Source organism: Apodemus sylvaticus, chromosome 22 (genome assembly GCF_947179515.1).
Source record: "Apodemus sylvaticus chromosome 22, mApoSyl1.1, whole genome shotgun sequence".
In the NCBI taxonomy this organism is placed as follows: domain Eukaryota; kingdom Metazoa; phylum Chordata; class Mammalia; order Rodentia; family Muridae; genus Apodemus; species Apodemus sylvaticus.
Window position 1 is genome coordinate 11,951,876 of NC_067493.1, and position 19,079 is coordinate 11,970,954.

Consider the following 19,079-nt stretch of genomic DNA (forward strand, 5'->3'; position numbering starts at 1 on the left):
AAATTGCAGCTCCTTTTTCCCCAGAAGATAACTCCTGTAATTTGAAGTTTCCCTTGACAGACAGCCATTATTTGAAGAAGAGGACAACTGTCTCTGGGACATTATAATAAATCTTCTTTCTACATACACAGAAAAATTCACTCACTCTATGAGATCTGTTGATCTAGAGAACCTGTGCGGACACAACTGTGGGTTTTCCCCACTTTGCCATTGAGAAAGATGTGCTGATTAACAATAGTGCTCCACAGTGTTTGTCATCTGTCTCCTGGTTTTCTCCTAGGGTTGTTTCATGCCTATCTTCTTGTGGAAGGGAATTGTATGAAGTCACAAAGCAACAAGTGTGTTTCCTAAAATCCCTCATTAATGTTAAAAGACTGGGAATCCTTCCACTGATGGGTCAGGTTTATATCACCCATGCAAGTCAAGTAACAGGTTATCCACCTTGATTTTAGGAAGAAGAAGGTGAAATGCTGTGAGGAATTCTCAAGCAAGCTATGAAGACAGGTCATGATGAGTGAAGGAATACTTTCCACAAAGTGGAGGAGAAAGTGGCTTAGCAGCCTAAGTTGCAATGGTGTGTCCTCCTACTGTGCGGGGTGGGAGTACAGGTAGATGAGGTTATTTGAGGACAGGCACAAATGCTATGGGAGTGCAAACCTGACCCGAGATACAAGAAAGGTCTAGCACAGGACTGGAAGCACACTCTAACCTTGAGGACAGGTAAGACTCACTGGCCAATCAAGGATACCAGGCAGACCTGCCAGTCAGACTAAGAGGAGGGTTCTTCCTGGTGCCTTGTTGAAGTTTGCTTTAGCTTAACTGGCTTGAACGACACTCTGTGTCCTGCTTTGAATGATGCTCTTGGGTGCTGTGTGGTCACCTCAAGAAAGTTCTGTTTTTGAGACATGTTGAGCACAGGGTCTCTGCCCATGATGAGGAGAACGTGAATGAGCAGTGGAGCTGAGGTGGTAGGTCCTCCCTGGTGCTGGATGGGAAGCATCAGTCAGATGTAGCCAGATGTGGCTACCTGTGAGGTCCCTTGTGGTGCTCCTCATTTCGTACATCACGTGGTGACCTGTGAATAACTTCACTACCAGTGCTGAATCTGCTCAAAACATTTGGACCAGGAGCTTACTTGTAGAAATTTCATGGGCAGGATGCCAAACATGGACAGTCCTAGTTTCTCTTGATTCTTTTTTTTTTTTTTTTTTTTTTGATATAATTTATTTACATTTCAAATGATTTCCCCTTTTCTAGCCCCCCCCCACTCCCCGAAAGTCCCGTAAGCCCCCTTCTCTTGCCCTGTCCTCCCTCCCACCCCTTCCCAGTTCCCCGTTCTGGTTTTGCCAAATACTGTTTCACTGAGTCTTTCCAGAACCAGGGACCACTCCTGCTTTCTTCTTGTATCTCATTTGATGTGTGGATTATGTTTTGGGTATTCCAGTTTTCTAGGTTAATAACCACTTATTAGTGAGTGCATACCATGATTCACCTTTTGAGTCTGGGTTACCTCACTTAGTATGATGTTCTCTAGCTCCATCCATTTGCCTAAGAATTTCATGAATTCATTGTTTCTAATGGCTGAATAGTACTCCATTGTGTAGATATACCACATTTTTTGTATCCACTCTTCTGTTGAGGGATACCTGGGTTCTTTCCAGCATCTGGCAATTATAAATAGGGCTGCTATGAACATAGTAGAGCATGTATCCTTATTACATGGTGGGGAATCCTCTGGGTATATGCCCAGGAGTGGTATAGCAGGATCTTCTGGAAGTGAGGTGCCCAGTTTTCGGAGGAACCGCCAGACTGCTTTCCAGAGTGGTTGTACCAATTTGCAACCCCACCAGCAGTGGAGGAGTGTTCCTCTTTCTCCGCACCCTCTCCAACACCTGCTGTCTCCTGAATTTTTAATCTTAGCCATTCTGACTGGTGTAAGATGAAATCTTAGGGTTGTTTTGATTTGCATTTCCCTAATGACTAATGAAGTGGAGCATTTTTTAAGATGCTTCTCCGCCATCCGAAGTTCTTCAGGTGAGAATTCTTTGTTTAACTCTGTACCCCATTTTTTAATAGGGTTGTTCGGTTTTCTGGAGTCTAACTTCTTGAGTTCTTTATATATATTGGATATTAGCCCTCTATCTGATGTAGGATTGGTGAAGATCTTTTCCCAATTTGTTGGTTGCCGATCTGTCCTCTTGATGGTGTCCTTTGCCTTACAGAAACTCTGTAACCTTATGAGGTCCCATTTGTCAATTCTTGCTCTTAGAGCATACGCTATTGGTGTTCTGTTCAGAAACTTTCTCCCTGTACCGATGTCCTCAAGGGTCTTCCCCAGTTTCTTTTCTATTAGCTTCAGAGTGTCTGGCTTTATGTGGAGGTCCTTGATCCATTTGGATTTGAGCTTAGTACAAGGAGACAAGGATGGATCAATTCGCATTCTTCTGCATGCTGACCTCCAGTTGAACCAGCACCATTTGTTGAAAAGGCTATCTTTTTTCCATTGGATGTTTTCAGCCTCTTTGTCGAGGATCAAGTGGCCATAGGTGTGTGGGTTCATTTCTGGATCTTCAATCCTGTTCCATTGATCCTCCTGCCTGTCACTGTACCAATACCATGCAGTTTTTAACACTATTGCTCTGTAGTATTGCTTGAGGTCAGGGACACTGATTCCCCCAGATTTTCTTTTGTTGCTGAGAATAGTTTTAGCTATCCTGGGTTTTTTGTTGTTCCAGATGAATTTGATAATTGCTCTTTCTAACTCTGTGAAGAATTGAGTTGGGATTTTGATGGGTATTGCATTGAATCTGTATAGTGCTTTAGGCAAAATGGCCATTTTAACTATATTGATTCTACCGATCCATGAGCATGGGAGGTTTTCCCATTTTTTGAGGTCTTCTTCCATTTCCTTCTTCAGAGTCTTGAAGTTCTTGCCATACAGATCTTTCGCATGTTTGGTAAGAGTCACCCCAAGATACTTTATACTGTTTGTGGCTATTGTGAAGGGGGTCATTTCCCTAATTTCTTTCTCAGCCTGCTTATCCTTTGAGTATAGGAAGGCCACTGATTTGCTTGAGTTGATTTTGTAACCTGCCACTTTGCTGAAGTTGTTTATCAGCTGTAGGAGCTCTCTAGTGGAGTTCTTTGGGTCACTTAGGTAGACGATCATGTCGTCTGCAAATAATGATAGTTTGACTTCCTCCTTTCCAATTTGTATCCCTTTGACCTCCTTATGTTGTCGAATTGCCCGAGCTAGTACCTCAAGTACAATATTGAAAAGATAAGGAGAAAGGGGGCAGCCTTGTCTGGTCCCTGATTTCAGTGGGATTGCTTCAAGTTTCTCTCCGTTTAGTTTGATGCTGGCTACCGGTTTGCTGTATATTGCTTTTACTATGTTTAGGTATGGGCCTTGAATTCCTGTTCTCTCCAAGACTTTAAGCATGAAAGGATGCTGAATTTTGTCAAATGCTTTTTCAGCATCCAATGAAATGACCATGTGGTTTTGTTCTTTGAGTTTGTTTATGTAGTGGATTGTATTGATGGATTTCCGTATATTGAACCAACCCTGCATTCCCGGGATAAAGCCTACTTGATCATGGTGGATGATCGTTTTGATGTGTTCTTGGATTCGGTTGGCAAGAATTTTGTTGAGTATTTTTGCATCGATGTTCATAAGGGAAATTGGTCTGAAGTTCTCTTTCTTTGTTGGATCTTTGTGTGGCTTTGGTATCAGCGTAATTGTGGCTTCGTAGAAGGAATTGGGTAGTGTTCCTTCTGTTTCTATTTTGTGGAATAGTTTGAAGAGTATTGGTGTTAACTCTTCTTTGAAGGTCTGGTAGAATTCTGCACTGAAACCATCTGGTCCTGTGCTTTTTTTGGTTGGAAGACTTTCTATGACTCCTTCTATTTCTTTAGGCTTTATGGGACTGTTTAGATGGTCTAGTTGGTCCTGATTTAATTTTGGTATTTGGTATCTGTCAAGGAAATTGTCCATTTCCTCCAGATTCTCCAGTTGTGTTGAGTACAGGCTCTTGTAGTAGGATCTGATGATTTTTTGGATTTCCTCAGTTTCCGTTGTTATGTCTCCCTTTTCATTTCTAAGTTTGTTAATTTGGATACTTTCTCTGTGCCCTTTGGTCAGTCTGGTTAAGGGTTTATCTATCTTGTTGATTTTCTCAAAGAACCAGCTCCTAGTTTTGTTGATTTTTTGTATGGTTCTCTTTGTTTCTACTTGATTGATTTCGGCCCTGAGTTTGATGATTTCCTGCCTTCTACTCCTCCTGGGTGAAATAGCTTCTTTTTGTTCTAGGGCTTTCAGGTGTGTCATTAAGTTGGTAATGTATGCTCTCTCCATTTTCTTTTTGGAGGCACTCAGGGCTATGAGTTTTCCTCTTAGCACTGCTTTCATTGTGTCCCATAGATTTGGGTATGTTGTGTTTTCATTTTCATTGTGTTCTAAAAAGTCTTTAATTTCTTTCTTTATTTCTTCCTTGACCAAGGTGTCATTGAGTAGAGTATTGTTCAATCTCCACGTGTTTGTGGGTTTTCTGTTGTTTCTGTTGCTATTGAAGACCACTTTTATTCCATAGTGATCAGATAGGAGGCATGGGATTAGTTCTATCTTTTTATATTTGTTGAGGTCTGTCTTGTGACCAATTATATGGTCGATTTTGGAGAAGGTACCATGAGGTGCTGAAAAAAAGGTATATTCTTTTGTTTTAGGATAGAATGATCTATATATATCAGTTAAATCTAATTGGTCCAAAGCTTCAATTAGTTTCATTGTGTCCTTGTTTAGTTTCTGTTTTCCTGATTGGTCCATTGAGGAAAGTGCAGTGTTGAAGTCACCCACAATTATTGTGTTAGGTGCAATGTGTGCTTTGAGTTTTAATAAAGTTTCTTTTATGAAAGAGGGTGCCCTTGCATTTGGAGCATAGATGTTCAGGATTGAGAGTTCTTCTTGTTGTATTTTTCCTTTGACCAGCAAGAAGTGTCCCTCAGAGTCTCTTTTGATGACTTTGGGTTGAAAGTCAATTTTATCTGATATTAAAATGGCTACTCCAGCTTGTTTCCTGAGACCATTTGCTTGTAAAATTGTCTTCCAGCCTTTTACTCTAAGGTAGTGTTTGTCTTTGACCCTGAGGTGTGTTTCCTGTAAGCAGCAAAATGTAGGGTCCTGTTTACGTATCCAGTCAGTTAGTCTGTGTCTTTTTATTGGGGCATTGAGTCCATTGATGTTAAGAGATATTAAGGAATAGTGATTGTTACTTCCTATCATTTTTGACGTTATTTTTTAAATTTGATTGCTTAACTTATTTGGGTTTGATGAAAGGTTACTATCTTGCTTTTTTCAGGGTGGAGTTTCCCTCCTTGTATTGGTGTTGTCCTCCTGTTATCCTTTTTAGGGCTGGGTTTGTGGATAGATATTGGGTGAACTTGGTTTTGTCGTGAAATATCTTAGTTTCTCCATCTATGGTGATTGAGAGTTTTGCTGGATATAGTAGTTTTGGTTGGCATTTGTGTTCTCTTAGAGTCTGCATGAGATCTGCCCAGGACCTTCTAGCCTTCATAGTCTCAGGTGAAAAGTCTGCTGTGATTCTGATAGGTCTTCCTTTATATGTTACTTGGCCTTTTTCTCTTACTGCCTTTAGTATTCTTTCTTTGTTTAGAACATTTGGTGTTTTGATTATTATGTGACGGGAAGTATTTCTGTTCTGGTCCAGTCTGTTTGGAGTTCTGTAGGCTTCTTGTATATTCATGGGCATCTCTCTCTTTAGGTTAGGGAAGTTTTCTTCCATAATTTTATTGAAGATATTTGCTGGCCCTTTAAGTTGTAAATCTTCACTCTCATCTATGCCTATAATCCTTAGGTTTGGTCTTCTCATTGTGTCCTGGATTTCCTGGATATTTTGGGTTACAAGCTTTTTGCACTTTGCATTTTCTTTAACTGTTGAGTCCATGGTTTCTATGGAATCTTCAGCATCTGAGATTCTTTCTTCTATCTCTTGTATTCTGTTGTTGATATTTGCATCTCTGTCCCCTGATTTCTTCCCAAGGCTTTCTATCTCCAAAGTTGTCTCCCTTTGAGTTTTCTTAGTTGTTTCTACTTCTGATTTTAGATCCTGGATGGTTTTGCTTAGCTCCTTCCCTTGCATGTTTGTGTTTTCCTGTAATTCTTTAAGAGATTTTTGTGTTTCCTCTTTCATGACCTCAGCCTGTTGACCAAAGTTCTCCTGTATTTCTTTAAGAGATTTTTGTGTTTCGTCTTTCATGACCTCAGCCTGTTGACCAAAGTTCTCCTGTATTTCTTTAAGTGTTTTTTGCATTTCCTCCTTGTTGGCTTTTGTATTCTCCTGGATTTCTTTCAATGATTTTTGTGTTTCCCTTGCAAGGGCTTCTAACTTTTGATCCATTTTCTCCTCAATGTCCTTCATGTGTTCCTGTACCAGCATCATGACCAGTGATTTTAAATCCAAATCTTGTTTTACTGGTGTGATGGGGTATCCAGGACTTGCTGGTAGAGGAGAATTTGGTTCAGATGTTGCCATATTGCCTTGATTTCTGTTAGTGACGTTTCTGCGTTTGCCTTTTGCCATCTAGCTCTCACTGGTGTTACTTGGTCTTGTCAGTGCTGGACTCACCAGTGCAAGCTGCCCCTTCCCCGTTGGCCTCTGATGCACAGCTTACACTCTGCACTGCCTATAGACAGGGTGCTGTTGTCCAGGCTGTTCAGATCCCGAAGCAGGCACCTGAAGGCTCCCGCTGGGACCAGCAGGATTTATTGGAGCACACCGACTTCTCCCAGCTGGCCGCCCGGAAGCCCCCACTAGCCTCTTGAGGGACCTGGAGATGTGGCGGCCACCCAGGCTGATCTGAAGCGGAGAGAGTTGAGCTGGGGGCTTCTGCCTGAGGCCTTGCCCCAGATTGTGTCTGTGGACCAGGTGGAACCCGTGTGCACCCCCAGGGAGCTCCGAAGGTGAATGTTGCTGTGACCTCCCCTGTGCTCCGCTCACTCCGCTGGGCAGCCGATTTCCCCAACCGGGCTGGCGCACCCTAGGTTAGCCTTGTCGCCTGGGCCCTGAGTCCAGGCAAACGCCTGGGAGGCCAAGGTCCGAGCAAAGTTCCCCTAGGGCTATGTCTGTTATTTGGGTCCGCCAGGTGACCCGGATGGCGGGCGTGCGCGTCCGCGCTCCGCGAAAGCACCGGGAGAGTCTGTTGTGCTAATAACCTCCTGGGCGGGTTGACACACAGATGGCCCACCAAGCCGCCCAGTTCTTGGGGTCAGTCCTGTGCCTTTTGGGGCCTAGACCCCCGTTTTGTTAGCCTCAGGCTACGCTTGTTAGCCGTCTCTGCCCTCCCGAGCACTCTGGCTCCTGTAGGCAAAATGGCGGCGCGTGCACCGGCCGGGGCAAAAAAAAAAAAACTCCTGGCTGGGTTGGCGCCCCGATGGCCACTCGAACAGCCCAGGGCCTGGGTGCAGGCCAACGCCCGTCTGGCTCAGACCCCTGCGGTGTTGGGCCTAGGATTATGTTTGTGTACCTCAGTCTGACCGATCTCTGGAGCCCGGGATCAAGATGGCGGTGAGTCTCTCCTGACTGGCGGGCAGCCGAGTTCTGAAGTGGCTTCCGTGCAGCGAAAGGCTCCGCAGAACCGCAGTTGCTTGCCGCCCAGCTGGTCAGCGAAGGTCAGTGGTCGTGGGCGCAGGGCCTAACTGGACCCTGTGTCGCCTTGGTTCCACTGCTGATCGTTTCTCTTGATTCTTATACAAGTTCTTCCCTCAGCATTTATTATTTATGTGTAAGATCCACCTGCAGTTAATTTTGTAGAACTGTTAAAAGGCATCTCATATATTGGGGAGCATGAGCATATTAATCTGTGATGTAGAAGAGTACAATTTATAATGTAAAGGACTTACCAACCTTAGGAAATAGTTAGATTAAGTAGCATTTATTTGATAGTGACTGCCTCAAAAACACCCCACAGATGAGTGGTATGCTAAGCAGTGATGCTAGAGACTAGGATGCTAGGATTCACATATTTGTTTACCAGGTTTGACTAGATATATGGCTGCAAACCATAAAAGGTGAGGGAACTGTAATGTACAACACAAATGTCCATTTTCTTGGCACATGCACATAGCAAAAATCAGGACTGTAATCAGCATTTCCATGGGTCATTAAAACATCATAACCAACATTAAGGACTGGTGTGCCTCAAGTGCCCATTTTCTAATGGGGAAAAGCATAGTTCTGCTTCATAGGAAAGACTACAGTAGCTGACAGCCATTTGAGAGGGAAAAACACCTATGTACTTGCAGGTAGGAGCTGAGCATGACTGTCTTCTGGAACGTTCTAACAAAAACTGAGACAGATGTAAATACTTACAGCCAATCATTGGACTCAGGTCAGAGTTAGGGGACAACTTATGGAAAGGACTGAAGAGGCTCTGAGAGATGCCAATCCCTTAAGAAGACCAACAGTGTCTAGTAACCCAGATCCCTGGGAGCTCACAAAGACTAAGCACTCCACCAAAGATCCAAAGAGCATGTATGGACTGGTGCATGGCCCCAGGAACATATATAGCAGAGGACTGCATTGTCTGTACTCAGTGGGAGACTATACACCTAATCCTGTAGAGACTTGATACCATCAAGGAGAATGGCAGATGTGAGGTGGTTCTGGGTGCATGGATAGCAGGCGTGGAGGTGGTGTGATGGAGCCACTCTCAAAGTAAAAGGGGAGGGGGAATGGGGTAAAGAATTCTGGGAGGTGAAACAGGATAGTTGGGCGACATTTATAATGTAAGTAAAAAATACATTTAGAGGGGGTTTAGAGACAGAGAGAGAAAGAGAGAGAGCACAAGAGAGAGAGAGAGAGAGAGAGAGAGAGAGAGAGAGAGAGAGAGAGAGAGAGAGAGAGAGATTATTGTATGGTTATTATCCAGCATGTCTTTCCATAAGGTCTTCATGTATGTAGTATGAAATAGTTCTTTTCAAAACCAGGAACATACTTTGCAGAGACAATAACAGCCTGGGGCCTAGGCCTTGGGAGCTTTTCCCGAGGCCACAATATACTGAGAATAAAATAGAGCTCATTTTCTAAAGCTATAAATATGCTAGGGAGAGCTGGTAATGGTCGGGGGCCAAGGACTTCAGGACATTTTATATCCTCAGAACCCAACTCTGTCCACCATATGGGGCTGAGGTTATGAGTTCTAAGGCCACTGTAGGCTTGGGTAGAAATGTTCTTGAGATACAGTTGTATTATCCTTTAAATAAAGCATTTATTTAAAGCAGAATTACGTTAAATAAATTAAATAATTTAAATAAATAAATTTAAATAAAATAAAAATAAATAAATAAATAAATAAATAAATAAATAAATAAATAAATAAATAAATAAATAAAATAAATCATTGTTTATGAGACCCCCCTCCCCCGGCCAAGTTTGTCCTATTGTATGATAGTTTCTCCTGATTTCATAGAAGTCTCCAATTTCTTTCCATTTTTTCTTTGTAAGTAGTTCACATGATGCTATTCTTAAGTGATTTTCTTAGCATAAGTCATGGCTTGAGCAGTAATATTCTTGAGATATGGTGTATTCTCCTAGTGCATCATTGCTTATGAGACTCCCCCGAAGTTTTTCCTATTGTATGATAGCTCCTGCTGGCTTTGTAGACGTCTCCAATTTCTTTCCATTTTCACTCTTTAAGTAGTTCATAAGATGCTATTATTAAGATGTTTTCTTAGCATAAGGCATCGTTTCTCTAAGACCTTCCCACACCAACATTTATTTATCTTACTTAATAATTTTTTTCTTTTCCATCACCTGAAACCTCTGACTTATGACCGTGTCACTGAAGAATGACCCTTTGTATTAGGGTACTCATGTAATTTGGAAATAATTTCTGGAATATCTTTTCTGTGTAAATCTTCCATCTTTCTAATTGACTAGACTTGTGGTCTCCTGCCCCCTTTTTAGTTGTCTAAAATATAACATGGGGCCTAAAACTAAATGAGCATTAGCCAGAGCCAAATTCATGCTGTCATTAAAGATAATTTAAGTAACATTTACTTGTATGAAGAGTGATTTCTCCCTGTGAAAGCATATTTATTCTAAGACAGCTGTATATTCAGCCTTTTAGAAAAATTTTTCCAAAAAACATTTTGAAGACTCAGGTCACCTGGCTGCCAGTATGATGCTCCCCAGGGAAATCACCTTGCTTTCTTCTTTATTAAACTCCCTGCATTCTTTAATTAAAAGGCTGTACGACCACAGAATTTTAAAATTACCCATTGGAATCAAGTACTGAACTGTGCATTGCAACCACAGGAAATGGATTTGCAAGTGAAACATGGCTTCTACCTTCAGAACAGGACATGAGAATCAGGTTACTGTGTACACAGACAGCACGGTGAAATAGGATAGGAAATAGCTATATCACAATTTCAAGTTTAAGAAAGTCAGCTGATGTGATGGAAAACAGATAAGATTGTGGGGGTGTACAATTTGGGTAGGTTAGTTTGAGCCATTGACTATTGAATTACCAATTCTGGGACTCTCTTGCAGAGACATATGGAATTCTCACTGGTATAGTTAAGACAGCTAAGAAATTTGAGACACAATCCATTGGCTGTGCTGTGTATGTCTGAAGTAACATTGCACATAGGTACAAGGTCAAATGCTGTCTTATTAATGTCATTCCCTCTATCAGGGAATGTCTGCTCTATTTCAAAGTTAGTATACCTATGTGTTTTTTAAAATATATTTATTTTTTTTAAAGTCAATTGTTGGTATTACTTTTTTTTGTTTTCTTTATGTGTCAATCCTCTACTCTCTTATTTGTTTCTATTATCCAACGTTTCTTCATCATTAGGAATTTCATTTCCTTTACTCAGAGGCTTTGGTATTTGACACTGGGGGTCCCCCCATGATGATATCACAGGGTCAGGTACTGGCGGGGAGATGATCGGCAGTGCTCAGGCAGGGTGATGGGGTCAGGGGTTGCATGGTCAGGAATCACAGGGTTAGGGATTGCAGAGGGATCAGCTAATGAAATATCTATGTAATGAATAATGTACACACAATGATTAAAAGTCCTAAAAAGTCTTGTATGGAAGAAGCAACAAAATATTTGTTTACACAGTGCAAGGCAATTAGCCATTCCCTGAGGCGAAAAGTTTTAATGACATCACTCCCTGGGTATCTAGGAGGGAGTGGGGAGGGGGACATACAAAAAAGGTGGTCAGGATCAGGTGTACAAAGAGATGAGAGAGACATACAGAGGGTCAGGAAATAATATAAATATGTCACACTGGAGGATGGGGAAAGCCCTAGCAGAGGGGTGGCCTCTAGAAAGTCCCAGATACCAGGGAAGTGAGAGTTTCTCAGAGCCCAAGGGGAATGACCTCAGTCAAAGAATCCAACAAAGGGGAGACAGAACCCATAGAGACCACTCCAATAGATAGGCATGGGCACCAATTGAGGGGCGGGCCCACCTGTCCATATCAAAACTTTAAACCAGAATTTTTCCTGTCTGAAGAAAGGCAAGACACCATCAGAATAGTCAATGGAAGGACTGAAGGAGCTGAAGGGGATTGCAACCCTATAGGAAGAGCAATATCAAGTAATCGAGCCACACAGAGCACCCAGAGATCAAATAACCAACCAAAGAGTGCACAGGGAGTGGCCTATGGCTTCAGCTGCATATGTAGCAGGGATTAGCCTTATCTGGCATCAGTGCAATGGAGGCCTCAGTCCTGTGGAGGCTCAATGCCCCAATGTAGGGAGTTGCTAGAGCATTGATGCTGGAGTGGGTGAGTGGGTGGAGGCAAAGAGGGGAATGGAATGAGGAATGTGTGGAGGGAGAACATGGGAGGGGGCTATCATGTTTCTACATGTAGGATGTCATCCTAGAGAACTTCATGAAGGGTTTGATGCCAAGGTATGGTGTAATCCTTAATGTCATAGAGCATTTTATTTGATTCCTCCCAGGAATGGGGTGGTACAATGTTTACTGGGGTCTTATCTTTTATCTCTTTTTTCTATTATTGAACATAGATATTTTTCATAAGTGACATTCTGATTACGTCTCTCCTTATCCAACTGTTTCCAAATTTTCTGTTACCATTCCACTCATTCAAATTCAGACCCTTGCTTTCTTTTCCTAGACTAACATCTAAATTATTATCATTATTATTATTGTTATTGTTATTATTATTGTTATTATTATTATTTATGAAAGTCAAAATCCTGCAATAGGACAAAGTGAAAAATAAACAGAAGAAAATAAAGAAAATGTCTAAGAAACCTAAACATCCACAAACTCAAATTCACAAAAAGAATTTACATAAAATCACAAAAATATAGGATACAAAATACTTATAAAAGAACTTTGAGGTAAAAACAAAAATGAAAACACACAAAAAATGAACACAAAAACCAAACAAATATAAAAGTTCTGGAAAGCATTATGATACAAAGAATTGTTAACAATCTCTTTGAGTTTGTTTTGTGTTTCCCATCTGATGCGGGGCAAAAGATTTTACTTTCAGAGTAGTTTGGATACCCTGTGGATGTCATATTATTGAGCACATCTCTTGCAAAAAGAGATCCTTGTAAATCATACCTAAAAGCAAGTGTAATAAATCATTTTTTAACATAGACAGGAAGTTTAATGTCTCCTTTTTTATTCGTCTTGTGGCCATTATGTTTCTAGAAAATGATTGCTACACATAGGATGCCATCCTCAACTTCATGGGATAGAAGCCAAAGTATGGCATCATCCCTCATTTCATAGAGCATTTTATATTATAGAAACAATTAATATTGTTTTTTGTAAATGACTATGAACTGGGTTGGAATGGGGGTGCTGTTCCACTACCCTCTTGATATTGAGAACCTATTTTGAACAGAACCATGCAGGCCCTGTGCATGCTGCCACAGTCTCTGTAATTTCACATGTGAATCTATGTTTCTTGTTTTAGAAGTCCTGTTTTCCATGGTGGGTGTTCCCAATCTGATAATACTTCAGCCTATACTTCCCCAGTGTTTCCTAGGTCCTGAAGCAAGGTATTTTATGGAACCATCCCAGTAATGAATGTGGGTTGCAAATTTTTTCACATTCTAAACATTGAATAGTATTATTCAATAATAAATATAATATAAATACAATTGAAATTGGTAGTAGAAGACATCTCAAGTCTTCTACTACCCACTTGATGGGCTGGCTCTTCTCTCCATCCTGTCCCAGTTCTCCACAGTTAACACATTTGGAAATAAAGCACACCACTTTCCCACTGTTCTGACACTGACAAATCTCAGTGGCTGAGACCTCTGACTTTTGAAATGGAGGTGAACAACATCTGTGTCCCAGGAGAGATTCCGGTGATAGACCCCTCAGCTTCTGTTCAGTAGAGGGAGAGCATTAACAGGAAGGCAAAGCCTGTTCCCCGTGACATAAACAATCCCTTATCTGAACATTCTAGTGTATCCTGGAGAGTTCTAGGCATGCCCTGTGATGTCACCAGTGATGTCCCCACAACCCCTGCTCTCAGGGCTTTCAATTAGTCCTTAGAGAGTTCACCCATATTTATATCTGCAAGATGGAGGAGGAGTGTAATTGAGAGTGAGAATGGGGAGCTTAGATAAATAAGAGCCAGGCCAAAGGAAGATGGCTTTCCATCTCACTGTAAACCAGTGATGAAGATGTGGTCCTTGGAAAGGCACAGTGAGTCATAGATCAGTGATGTGAAAATTCCTGGAGTAGGCACACTTGAGCCTGGCTTCCCATAATGGCTAACAGGAAATGGTGCCACTGTGAAGCTAATGGACTTTCCTGCTTACCATAATTCCTGAAAGGTGTGGATTCTAGTACATTTGATTGTCCATTCCCAAAGACAGGAGTTGGCTAGTCGAAACCTATTCTGCTGTGAATTTTTATATTTTCCTCTTACTGGCCATGGGGGTGTTACCTTGGGACATAAGGAGACCACAAAAAGTCAGATATCAAATATTTCCCAGTTTATATCAATTCAACACTTTACTCCCAGTTTGTTTTTCTAGGTATAGTGGCTATCAGACTATAGTAACTCAGAGCAAAATATTCTCATGAGACCTTACATCCTCTGACCTCCTCTGACAGCCTTATCTGTGATAATGATACCTAAGTTTCCTCAATCAGCAGATTTGGTGTCAGACATGTCTCTAATGCAGCCAAACAACTGTCAGAATCAGACTGGATATATTTTCCAATTCAGGACTGTTTTACTCTTTCAGTTGGATAAAGTTTTCAGGCTTTTGATGATGGCTTGCCATACATGACTATTTAATCCACAGTCATGAACCTAGAATCCATGGTACAGCATCTGCTTAAGAACACTGCATATGGGTTCTTGGGCACTGTGTCATTTTTTCTGGATTCTGTAGCTACATGGGTGGGGGCTCTGAAGCCAAGTTGTAACCTGTGTAGTTGTTAAAAAGCCTGGAAAGGCCATATCTGATGCTATCATAAGCCTGTTTAGGGAGGCAGCCAAAACACCTGGCTGCTTAGATACCCAAATCTCTACAGGATGATGGGAGAGCTGAGATCCACAGAGAAGGCATTTCAAACCTGTGCCAAAGTCTTTGGTTTCTCACTGCATCCCGGGTGTGCTCTCTTTCTGTTTGCTCATCAGCCTGGTCTGTGCCTTCTCACTTTACGTATTTTCCTGTGCTCCTCAGGCTACAGAGCCTGGGGTTTGCCATAAATCTCTATCCCCAACAATTGTTATCAAGAAGCAGGGAAAGTAATCATAGAATCTAACCACTCACCTGATGCCCCGCGAGAGAAATGACCTGTGAAATTGACTGGCATTTATCACTAATAAATGGACTGATAAGTTGGACTAGAGCTAAAGTCATTGTTTCAAATCTCATGGTGTCATTCTTGGGTCTGTGATGTCCAACTCATCATATGTTTTTCAGATCTTTTGTTCTAGGTGGCTCCACTTCCAGAATCTCATATCCAAAAATGCTTCTCCAAGGAAGAGTGTACCTTGGTACACTTTGGAAACTCTTAGCAGTTTATAAAATTGTCTTATTCTTGGTTCTAATCCCAACAATAACTTGAAATTTCTGACTGACTTTGCTTCTGAGAACATAATGGGATAGATTGGATCCACAATCCTACTGAGTGACTTCATGCAACCCGGTCATCCTCCAATTCGATACGTAGTCTTTGTTCTCCTAGTGCCAGGAAAATATGTTTTATAATCACCATAATTTGACAGTACACAGGATCTAGGATATTTCACCCTATGGTAAGTGTTCTTTGAGGACCACCCTGTGCTGATGTGATGTTTTAGGCCAGTGTTCATGTGAGTCTACACTCCTAGAGAAATGTCCTTCCACAAGGCATATTCTTTCTAGGAGATTCTGAAATTATGTCATGAGCAGGTATTATCACACCTGCAGAGATTAGAGAATGAGAACAATGAAGCCTCAGAGAACTACATGAAGCTCAAGAAGAAGAAATGCTTCTACTGCTAAGGGCCTCTCAGGGAGCCCACCAGTTGTGGAATGAATGTTTCTGCATTTTGGGGGGGCTGCATAATATGCAGCCCTTATTTTATCCCTTCTGCCTCTTGTCCATCAGATAACCTTATGGGATTTGGCCTAAGTTTTGCTAAATGTGGACGAGACTGTTGTCCCACCCAGAATTGTCTTGTCAGCCTAATGAGCCTCAAGAATAATAAAAAGAAATATTTGGCAGCTCATATATCAGACAGAGTTTAGAGAGTGGATTGTTATTGAATAGGTACACAGAATATCCTCTACTTGTGTCTACAGTACTATCTTGAGAGTATTTATACCGTACATAATTTTTGTTGTTTTCCCATTACCTTTGTCAGACAGGGAAAGCTGGAGATCCCTCCTTGTTTTGGAGGGACATCGATACCTAATGTTTATGGTCTTGGCATAAGAGCTCTCAGGGCTTTTTCTGCCTTTTTCTAGTCTTCATGGGTTCCTGTGGCCTGGCTGTGTTCTCACAAAAAAAGTGTCCTTTTATCGGATCATTACTTTTTTTTTTCTCGAGACAGGGTTTCTCTGTGTAGCCCTGGATGTCCTGGAACTCACTCTGTAGATCAGGCTGGCCTTGAACTCAGAAATCTGCCTGCCTCTGCCTCTCAAGTGCTGAGATTAAAGGAGTGTGCCACCACCACCTGGCTATCTGATCATTTCATGCAAGGAATTTTTCAAGGTCTTCATCTATTTTTATGTTATATATATATATATATATATATATATATATATATATATATATATATACATATGTGTGTGTGTGTGTGTGTGTGTGTGTGTATAAATCCTGGTAGGACCAGTGGAGGATTGAGGCTTTAGAGTGATCTTTTTTCGAAGCCTACACCTTAGCTGTACATTGGTCTCTTCATTATCCTTTACCTGGATTCTCTTAGGATAGGATTGATTGATCATAGGGTAGTGTACATGCTATATAAATATTTTTCCAATGAGTTATAGGTACAAAATCCTATTTATCTTCTACAAAATTGCAGGGTAGATTGAATGAAGGCATTTAGCTTGGAATCTGTCCATCCATTGATTGGATATCATAGAGAATGACTGAAAGGATGCTCTCAAGATTGGCAGTGTTCAGCTACCTGATAGAGAAACTCGACTCCACAGTGTGTAATAAGGACATTTCAGTCTGGGAAAGTCTGTTATGAACTTATTGTATACCTGTACATGTGCCAGTAGAAGATGCCAAGTTAATCTATTCATCTATTAGCATTATCCAAAGCAAACACACATTACGCTGAGGACCCACAGGAGAATATGTCATAGCCAGGTCCAAGCTCCTTCCAGGTACTAGTATTGACATAAAGACCTACTTAGTATACTAGTTCCTTGGTAGTGTGTCATAAACCTAGTATCACAAAGTTTCTAGTGTGTCCTTTCTTTGTTAGAGTCAGCTTAGAAAGACAAGGTGACTCTCTTAAGGCAGAGATTTACAATGGATGTTGATTTTGAAAAGCCCAGTGTGCCAGAAATTGTCTTAGGGTCCATTATATCACTTCTTCCATGATTTACTCTCTGGCTTACATTCAGTCTCAGTAAGTCAGTGACACTTCATGAATCATAAATCATTTGTCAAGGAACAGACTTAGCTTGGAGAGAGATTCTAATGAAGAGGTGTCTGATATTAGGAAAACAAATGGTTAAATTACTAAAAAAAATTAGGGCTCAGATTGTTTCTAGGACATCATTCTTGATAGAGAAATACTCTACCACTGAGGTAGACTTCATGACTCTAACACCATTCTTTGACAGTTACAGGGCAGACTGAATGAAGACACTCGGTTTCTGTTTTGGCCATCCTAAATCTGGTCCATGGGAATGGCTGACAGAATATTATGAAGACAGGGAATGGTTTGCCACCTGGATAGAATAGATGTCCCTCAGGCCATACTGTTTGCTAAGGAGGATTTAGTCTGGGAAATACTGATATCAAACTACCGTCTAACAGAACATGGCACTCGTAGAGGCAGCGAGGTCAGTATATCCACCTGGTATTATTTACCAAAGACACTAAACACTATATAGAGGACCCCAGGTGAGTAAGGAACAGTGAGGCTCAGGATATTTACAGGTACTAAGATATACAATGAGACCCACTCTGTATAAGAGTCACTTAGTTCTGGGTCCCAGTGCTAGTCTCACCTAGATTTCAGTGTGTCTGTAGATGGTACTTTCTGCATCTGGGTCAGTTCATAAAGACAATTTCATAAAGATCATAGAGGCTGCCTACACCTGAGCAGTAGGGATACACAGCAAGGGTTACCATTTGGAGTCCCAATATGGAAAACCACACTGGGCCAACACAAATTATTATTATTTTTTTTTTTTTTGGATTTTTGGATTTGGTTTTTTGGAGACAGGGTTTCTCTGTATAACCCTGGCTGTCCTGGAACTCACTCTGTAGACTAGGCTGGCCGTGAACTCAGAAATCTGCCTGCCTCTGCCTCCCAGAGTGCTGGGATTACAGGCGTGTGCCACCACCTCCCAGTGTCAACACAAATTATTAACACAAGATTGGTATTCTCGTAGGCATCCAACATATACACAAGATCAAAGAATCCTGACACAGCACCTTTCATCAAGTCTTCAGAAAGATGTAGTGCTGGCATAGATAGTGAATGGATTTGTAATAGATTCTAAAATTCAATCTGCAATTTCGTCTAATATTTCTCCCTAAGCATATTCGTATGTAAGATATTCATGGAGGGATGAACCATGACACAGAACAGCTTGAGGCTTCTCTGAGAAGCCATCTTAGCTGCACGACTCCGCTGCCCATGGCAACGAGCAGAGGTGGCAGAAGCCCTCACCATACTCAACATCTTTGGAGGCATCAGGAGTCTTGCTTGTGCTCCTCTTACATTTTCCATTTTCTTGCTCAATGTCTTCATTTTTAAATGCCAGTCAGACAAAAATAACAGTGCTAATATCAGGCAAAATTTAAGTAAAAGAGCAAAAAAATAAATAAATAAAATAAAATAAAAAGGAAAAGAAAAGAAAAGGACAAAGAAAGAAAAGAAAATATGTTATCAAGGACAAATCTCAATCAGTAAACTGAAAGCCCTAAGAGGGAAAAGGCAAAAAGTTAGTGAGAGGGGAGGTACAAACAAATACAAGAAAAGTATAATGTACAAAAGCACAAGGGTGAATGAGGTGATATGCTCACACCTGTAAACCTTGCTTCTTCAGTATATCACAGAACTACACTCATTCGTTCACTCAAGCGAGTTGGTAAATTAGACATTACACTTTTCTGGCCACCTCTAGCTGTCTCCCAAGCACATCACATTTCGTTTTGTTGTTGTTGTTATTGTTGTTGTTTGTTTTTTTTGTTTTTTTGAGACAGGGTTTCGCTGTGTAGCTCTGGCTGTCCTGGAACTCACTCTGTAGACTAGGCTGGCCTCAAACTCAGAAATCCACCTGCCTCTGCCTCCCAAGGATTGGGATTAAAGGTGTGCACCACCACTGCCCAGCCCACCATCACATTTTGCAATACTGCTGGAA

General features: G+C 41.3%; 1 protein-coding gene across 1 annotated transcript in view; it reads right to left on the reverse strand.

Moving 5' to 3' along the window:
• LOC127673329 (zinc finger protein 431-like) overlaps positions 1-19,079 on the reverse strand; it is a 73,848-nt gene that overhangs the window by 40,906 nt on the left and 13,863 nt on the right. The gene's annotated exons all lie outside the window — the stretch shown is intronic.